We start from the raw sequence: 8,702 nt of genomic DNA on the forward strand, positions 1-8,702 counted from the left end.
AAGAACGATCCAGCCACCACGCCCTGGTTCTGGAGGTATTTATGCAGTCAGCCCCAACGAGAATCAGCTGCCTCAATTAGCTCAACAAGAACAGAAACAGGGTAGATAGGAAAACGTGGAGTAAGAGTCAATGGACCAGACCGTGAACTGGAATACGGACATCACGGACCGGACCATGACATTTTATATACCTGAAAAAAACTTTAATATTATTGTCTAGCTTACCTTCATATCTCATCTTTTCCCTCCTTGCAGCTTTTTAGTTGCCCTCTGTTGACTTTTAAAAGCTTCCCAGTCCTCTAATTTCCCATTAATTTTTGCTCTATTATATGCCCTCAATTTTGCTTTTATGTTGGCTTTGACTTCCCTTGTCAGCGACAGTGGTGTCATCCTGCCTTTTGAATACTTCTTCGTTGGAATGTATCTATATTGCGCCTTCCTAATTGCTCCCACAAACTCCAGCCATTGCTGCTCTGCCGTCATCCCTGCTGGTGTTCCCTTCCAATCAACTTTGGCCAGCTTCTCTCTCATGCCTCTGTAATTCCTTTTACTCTACTGTTATACTGATACATTTGCCACCCAGAAATCCCCAAATTTAACCCTAGACTAATCATGGGACAATTTACATTAACCAATTAACCTACCAACTGGTACATCTTTGGACTGTGAGAGGAAACCAGGGCACTTGGAGGAAACCCACGCGGTCACGGGTAGTACATTCAAACACCTCACAGACAGCAGTGGGTATTGAGCCTGGGTTGCTGGCACTGTAAAGAATTGTGCCAACAACTACACTACTCTGCCGTCCCGTCGGGTCTTTTTACCCTTGCAGTTCCTTAATTCTGCCCACAATGATTGTACATTTTCGATTGTATGTCATCTCTTTCTAAGGATTTGATTTGATTTTTTTTTTGACTGAAGGAGCCACACCACCCCTCTGATTTCCTGCCTTCTCTTTCGGTGCAATGTATACCCTTGGATGTTTAGCTCCCCCAGTGATATTCTTTCAGCCTTGACTCAGTGATGCCCACGACGTCATACCTGGCAATCTCCAACCGCACTACAAGATAATCTTTGTTATTATGTATACTGCATGCATTCAGATATAACACCTTCTGTCCTGTATTCATCACACTTTTCGATTTTGTCTCCTTGTCACACTGCCACTCATCCCACTGTCTGCAATTTTGCCCTATTCTCAGCCTGTCCTTCCTGACAGTCTCACTACACACAGCCTCTGCTTGTACACCAACCGCCCCGTCCTCATCTCTATCACTCAGTTTCCATTCCCCTGCCAAATTAGTTTAAATCCTCCCCAACAGTTCAAGCAAACCTGTCTGCAAAGATATTCGCCCCTCCCCCTTGGGTTCTTAACAGGAAGGACACGGTCAGTCCACGCTGGCAGCAACATCTCTCGTCCCATTACGCTGAGCACTGGCGCTCCCCAAGGCTTTGTGCTCAACCCGCTGCTGTTCACACTGCCATGACTTCAGTTCAAACCATGTCATCAAGTTTACAGATGACACAACAGTGGCTGGCCTTATGAAGAATGAGGATGAGACGGAGTATAGAGGGGAAGTGAAGCAGCTGGTGGATTGGTGTGAGAACAACCCAAGCCTGAAAGTGGAGGAGACAAAGGAAATCATTGTGGATGTCAGGAAGGAGCAGATGAACCATCCCCCTCTGCAAATACAAGGCTTCTCCGTGGAGAGAGTTTAGTGCACCATGTTCCTGGGAGTTCACATCACAATGGTATCTCCTGGTCCCTTAATATCACCTCCCTGAACAAGAAGGCACAGCAGCCCCCTAAAGAGATTGAGGCGTGAGGCCCCCACCCCCCATCTTAACTGTGTTTTCCAGGAGCACCATTGAGAGCATCCTGACAAGTTGCTTCTCCATCTGGTACGGGAGCTGCCGAGCATCAGACCGGAAATCCCGACAAAGGACTGTGAGAACAGCTGAGAAGATCATAGGGGTCTCCCTACCATCCATCAGGGACACTTACCAGGAGTGTTACGTATGCAGGACCCTTAATATTATTAAGGACCCCACCCACCCATCCAGCATCCTCTTTGACTTTCTACCATCAGGCAGGAGACTCCGATGCATAAAAACAGGAACGGTCAGGATAGGAAACAGTTTCTTCCCTCAGGCCATTAGGCTTCTTAACTCCCTGCTGTATCATATTCGGTGTCACTGGATAATTGGTTATCAATATTTACAATAGTTAATATTAATGCATTTTAGTTTGTTATTTATGTGTGATTCATCTGTAGACTTCATCCTTACTTTCATAAATTATTGTGTGTTATGAGTACTGCTGTGCTTTACAGCCTGGTTGGAAGAAACGGTGTCTCATTTCTATATGCATTATGTGGTTCTATACATTATATATGGTATATAGTTAAATGACAACAAACTTCACTTCACTTCAGGTGTCACCCATCCCTTTGGTACAGGTCATACCTTCCCCAGAAGAGATCCCAATAATCCAGAAATCTGAAACCCTTCACCTGTTCCAGCCACACATTCATCTGCCAAATCATCTTATTCCTACCCTCACTGGCACATGGCACAGGCAGCAATCCAGAGACTACTACCCTGGAGGTCCTGTTCTTCAGCTTTCGAACAAGACCTCTAAACTCTCTGTTCAGGATCTCCTCACCTTGTCTACCTATGTCATCGGTGCCAATTTGTACCAAGATTTCTGGTGATGCCCCCTTGCCCCAGGGAAGGTGAGCAGCCTGAAGTCACCCTCACCCAGTTAGGACAAGGGTTGTTGTGATGGGAAACAGTTTCTTCTCCCAGGCCATGAGACCACTGAATGCCCTGCCACCAACCAGATCTCGTCAGGTACGAAGCGTCAGTGGTGTTATACAGTTCATGTTTTAGCTTGGGCCATAAACGCTCCTTATGTTAAATATTGATCTTCTGGAATAGCGCTTATTTTATTATTTGTTAATTTATCTGTAGAAATGGTAGGGATCCATGGTATGAAAAACTTTGGGGTCCCCTCATTTGACCCCTACTCTTCTATGCCTTTCCTATCCATGTGCCTGTCCAAATGCCCTTTAAACATTGTAATTGTACCTGCCTCTGCCACTTCCTTTGGAAGGTCTCCCACCATCCTCTCAAGGAGCCATAGAGTCATAGGGCACTACAGCACAGAAGCAGGCCCTTCAGCCCATTTAGTCCATGCAATCTGGTATTCTGCCTAGTCCCATCTACTTGCAGCCAGACCATATCTCTCCAAACTCCGCCCATTCTATCTAAACTTCTCTTAAACGTTACAATTGAACCCTCATCTATTGTTGTGTATCTAATGTTTCAGTAATATTTGAGTAATATTGTAACTATATTGTTCAATTAAGCTTTCTTTGTTGTTTATGTGGGTTATATGTAAAAGTAAATGGTATACGTCATTACGCCACCACATGATACATGTGCACTGTGCGTAAAGTAAAAAAGCAAAGTTAGACTCACATTTCAGACTCTTGTCAATTAGTTTAACTCTCCTTTCAATTAGTTTTATGTTTTGGAGTTACGGAACATAACAGTGGTGCGTGAAGATCCCAGAAGTTCAGCAGCTTCTGAGGTACTCAAACCACCCTGTCTGGCACCAATAAGCATTCCATGGTTGAAGTGACTCACATCACATTTCTTCCCCATTCTGATGACCTATCATCAAGGAGAAAGCATAGGAGCTTGAAGACACACACATATTTCAGGAAAAGCTTCATCAGATATCTGAATGGACAATGAATCCACGAACACTGCCTCACTATTCTCTCCTCTCTTATGACACTACTTATTTATTTGTTATATATCCTTCTTATCGTAATTTATCGTTCTTTTAATATTATGTATTGCAATGTATTGCTGTCAAAAAACAACAAAAATTTCATGACATATACCAATGAACACTGCCTCTTTAATATATCTTATTTCTGTTTTTGCACAATTTTTAACCTATTCAATATACATTAACTGTAATTGATTTACTTATTTTTCTCTTCTATATTATTTATTGCATTGAACTGCTGCTGCTAAGTTAACAAATTTCACAACACACGCCGGTGATAATAAATCTGATTCTGATTCTGATGTTAAGCATGATTTTGACATTCTTTACACTTCCTCCAGTGCAATCACATCCTTCCTGTAGGTACCAAACAAAATGGCCACTGAGTGTACCTTCATGGTCTTCTACTGCTGTAGCCCGTCAACTTCAACGTTCGACATGTTGTGCATTCAGAGATGCCCTTCTGCACACCACTGTTGTAACGCGTGGCTATTTGAGTTACTGTCGCCTTCCTGTCAGCTTGAACCAGTCTGGCCATTCTCCTCTGACCTCTCTCATTAACAAGGTGTTTTCACCTACAGAACTGGCGCTTACTGGATGTTTCTTTTTGTTTTTCACACTATTCTCTGCAAACTTTAGAGACTGTTGTGCATGAAAATGCCAAGACATCATCAGTTTCTGAGATATGCAGACCACCCCATCTGACACCAACAGTCATTGAATGGTCAAAGTCACTTAGATCACATTTCTTCCCCCGTTCTGATGTTTGGTCTGAGCAACAGCTGAACCTCCTGACCATGTCTGCATACTTTTATACATTGAGTTGCTGCCACATGATTGGCTAATTAGATATTTGGGTTAACAAGCAGGTGTATACAGTAGATGTACCTAATAAAGTGGCCACTGATTGTATACAGCCAGCCAAAGACTATCAGGTTCCACGCTATCTCATGGTGCAAGTTCCTTGGAAACTTTACCGAAGTTAATGCTGCTATAAAAAGCAAACCAAGAATGATTTCCGTGAATAAGATCACCATGTTGTTTTTCCTCCAGTTCTTTTTGTTTATTCTTGCGTCACCTTTCCCCGTTTCTCTTGGGAGCCGGTGTGGGTCAGGAAAAGATGCGGCCAAGGTTTGACTGGGAACATCAGCCTTCCTTTGACTGCCTCTAAGCAGATCTGTCAGCATAAACCTGCAGGTAATCTCTGCTCTTTAGCATGCAGCAACAAACAACTAACCAAAGGCATCTCGAACGTGTGCTGGCCATATTTCACCATGGACACCTGAGGGATGTGTTCAAATTAAATTCAGGAACACATTCCCACTGGGACAGGGCTTGACTGTGTAGTTAAAAAGCTGGAAGCAGACACCAACAAATCAGAAAGGCAAACTTTGATAGCCTCTGTAACTAATAAACCTACCATAAAACCCCAGAGATTAAAGGAGGCGAGCCAGACTGTTCCATCCTTGGGCTGAATTATCAAACAGCCCTGTGTTTTATTGTTGTACTTCTGTAAACACAGGGTGATTTTGTTAGTTCAGAACCCATCATTGTTCTGCCATTTGATCACAGCTGATCCATTTCCCTCTCAACCCGGTTCTCCTGCAGTCTCTTCATTGCTTTGTACTGACCATACTGAACACCTGTACCAACACGTTGAGACAACAAACCATTCATTTTCATGATGTTGTTTGATGCCACCCCTCTCTACTGATGTTGCATCACAGGAGAACACGAGAAAGGGAGAGCGGGAGAAGGCCAGTCAGCCCCTCTAGCCTGCTCCTGTATAAGACAAGCATGGCTGATCTAGCCCAAGTCTCATATCCTCTTCATTGTTAACTCCTCATATCCTCTTTACTGTTAGTTCCTCATAGCCCTCAGTTCTGTGATCGACCACTCCATCGACCTTCACCCAAGGGTGACAAGCTCAGGATAAGGACTCTCCCTACAGGACAAGAGAAGGACTCTTGACTTCACTGTCATGGCTCTTGCTCCTTATTGTCTGCCTGTACTTCACCTTTTCTGGCTGTAACACTTTATTCTGCATCCTGTTACTGCTTTTCCCTTGTACGACCTCAGCTGTGATATCATGATCCACACTACTGTGCAAACATCGGGTTTTTATATGGTTTCAGATGAAAAGGCCTCCACACAGCCCTGATCTCAACACCATCGAGGCTGCCTGTGGGATTACCTGGAGAGACAGAAACAAGGGAGACACCCAAAGTCTGCAGAAGAACTGTGGCAACTTCTCCAAAATGCTTGGAACAACCTTCTAGCCGATTTTCTTATAAAACTGCACGACAGAGAATAGTTGCAATTTTAAAGGCAAAGGATGGTCACACCAGATATTGATTTGATTTAGTTATTTTTGCTGATTACTGTTCTTTAGAGTAATTCTTTTGATATGAAGAATCTTCGCATTTCATTATTTTTGAACGCATCTACACTTTACTGAATTTTTTTCACATGTGCCGAAGACTTTTGCAGGGTGCTGTGTGTGGGTGACAAAGTTTATTACTGTACATGTGCACTGTATTGGCGCAGTTGTAACTGTAGCTTGCCTTTGAGCTGGGAGTTCCTCTGATAATAGAAAAAAATAAGTACACAATGTTTCTGTACTTTATATTTCTAGAGGTGGACACATAAAGTGCTGGAGGAACTCAGCAGGTCAGGTAGCATCTGTGGAGGGGTTTTGGGCTGAGACTTTTCATCAGGATTGGAAAGGAAGGGGACAGATGCTAGTATAAGAAGGTGGGGGGAAGGGAAGGATCATAAGCCGGTAGGTGATAGGTGTGGCCAGGTGAGGCGGGAGGTGGTTGGATGGGGGATAGGTGGATGAAGTGAGAAGCTGGGAGGTGAGAGGTGGAAAAAGTAAAGGGCGGAAGAAGAAGAAATCTGAAAGGACAGAAGAGTCATCATCATGGCTTGTCACACTAGACAGCCAGCCACTCTAGTGTTGTTTAGTTAATGTTGAGCAGGTCAGTGTCAGTTGAATCAGGTGAGAGTGGACAGTTGCGCAGAACGTGTTCAATATTCTGCACCCTTTCTCCACACTCACAGGATTCACTGGTCTTTAAACCCCACTTCACCATATTGTCTCCCGTCCTACAAACTCCCGCTCTCGCTCTGTTGAGAGTGCACCACTTCCGTCCGTCAAGCAGTGCCCCGTCTGGCAACATTTCTGTGGGGCCTTGCACTGTATTGTTTGGTGGGGTTCTGGCTTCTGTTTGTTGCCAGAGGTCAATCCTGTGTGTTTGGGGGGATGTTCCGTGCGGTAGTTCCTCCACTGTAGCAAAGCTTCTCCTCGATTTTAGGCGGTTGAAAACTGATGATGTAATGGGTGTCATGGATCCGAGTTCTGTTTATCTTTTACATTTTTTGTTGTAGTGTGTCTTCAGAGCAATGCCTGCAAGTCTGTAAATGATGTTAATGGGTGTGGGGCGCAGTGTGCCTGTGATTATTCGGCAGGCTTCGCTAAGCAACGGGTCTATTTTCTTCACATGGACTGATCTGCCCCACACAGGTGCACAGTGGTGCATAGCAGAGTGCTAGGGCAGTTGATCTACATGTGTGAGCATTAGCTCCCCATTTCATGCCTGCTAATTTTTTCAAGAGAGAATTGCGAGAGCCAACTTTCCCTCAGAGTGTTTGGATGTGGGTGGCAAATGAGAAATTCCTATCCAGTGCCACGCCCAGGTAAATTGGAGTCGGATGGTGTTCGAGCTCCTTCCCACACCGGAAGATCTTGAGTTTCCAAGCTGCTTCTTGATTCCTCAGGTGGAATGCACACACTTGAGTTTTTGATGGATTTGGGTTCAGAGATCATTTTTTCATAATACTGCCTCATTGCTTCGAGGACTGCTGTAAGTCTTACTTCAGCTTCTTGGAAGGAGTTAGCTTGTGTTGCTATGCATAGGTCGTCTGCATAGACAAACCTGCGTGTGTTAGGAAAGGTTGGTTGGTCGTTTGTGTAAACATTAAATAGTAGAGGTGCCAGGACTGATCCCTGTGGTAGTCCGTTCTTTTGTGGACACCACCTACTCTTAATTCCATTCATTTCTACATAAAATCTGCGATTTTCTAGGAGGCTTCTTATTACTTTGACTGTGGTTTGGTTCTTTAACGTTTTAGATAATTTCAGTAGAAGGCCTCTGTGATTCACAGTGTCGTATGCTGCTGTTAAGTCAACGAATACTGCTCCTGTAATTTGTCGCATTTCAAAGCCATCCTCAATATACTGGTACAAACACGAGGAAATCTGCAGATGCTGGAAATTCAAGCAACACACCCAAAATGCTGGTGGAACGCAGCAGGCCGGGCAGCATCTATAGGAAGAAGCACAGTCGACGGTTCAGGCCAAGTCCTGACAAACTGTCGACTGCGCTTCTTCCTATGGATGTTGTCTGGCCTGCTGCGTTCCACCAGTATCTTGTGTGTGTTGCTCAATATACTGGGTTAAGTTCAGGACTGGATCGCAGCAAGAGCGGCCTGGCCTGAAACCCGCTAGGTTTGGCATTAGAAGATCATCGACTAAGGGGGATATTCTTTTCAGTATGGATCTCTCGTAGAGTTTACAGAGGGTGCAGAGCAAGGAAATCGGTCTGTAGTTTTTAGGAATGTTAGGGTCTTTACTGGGTTTTAGGAGAGCAACAACTTTGGCTCTTCTCCACTTTTAAGGTATTTTTAATGATCTTAGGCAACAGTTAAAAAGGGACAGAAGCCAGTGGAGTGCTTTAGGTCCAAGATGTTTAAGGAATTCACTAAGAATCTCATCTATGCCAGCAGCTTTGTTGGATTTTAGCTGTGATACTTCATCCTTTAATTCTTCTAGGGTGAGAGGTGGGAAGTTGTTATTCTCGTTTGAGAGAGCTGACTCCATCTCCTGATGTTGCTTTTT

Source organism: Mobula birostris, chromosome 14 (genome assembly GCF_030028105.1).
Source record: "Mobula birostris isolate sMobBir1 chromosome 14, sMobBir1.hap1, whole genome shotgun sequence".
NCBI classification, from domain to species: Eukaryota; Metazoa; Chordata; class Chondrichthyes; order Myliobatiformes; family Myliobatidae; genus Mobula; species Mobula birostris.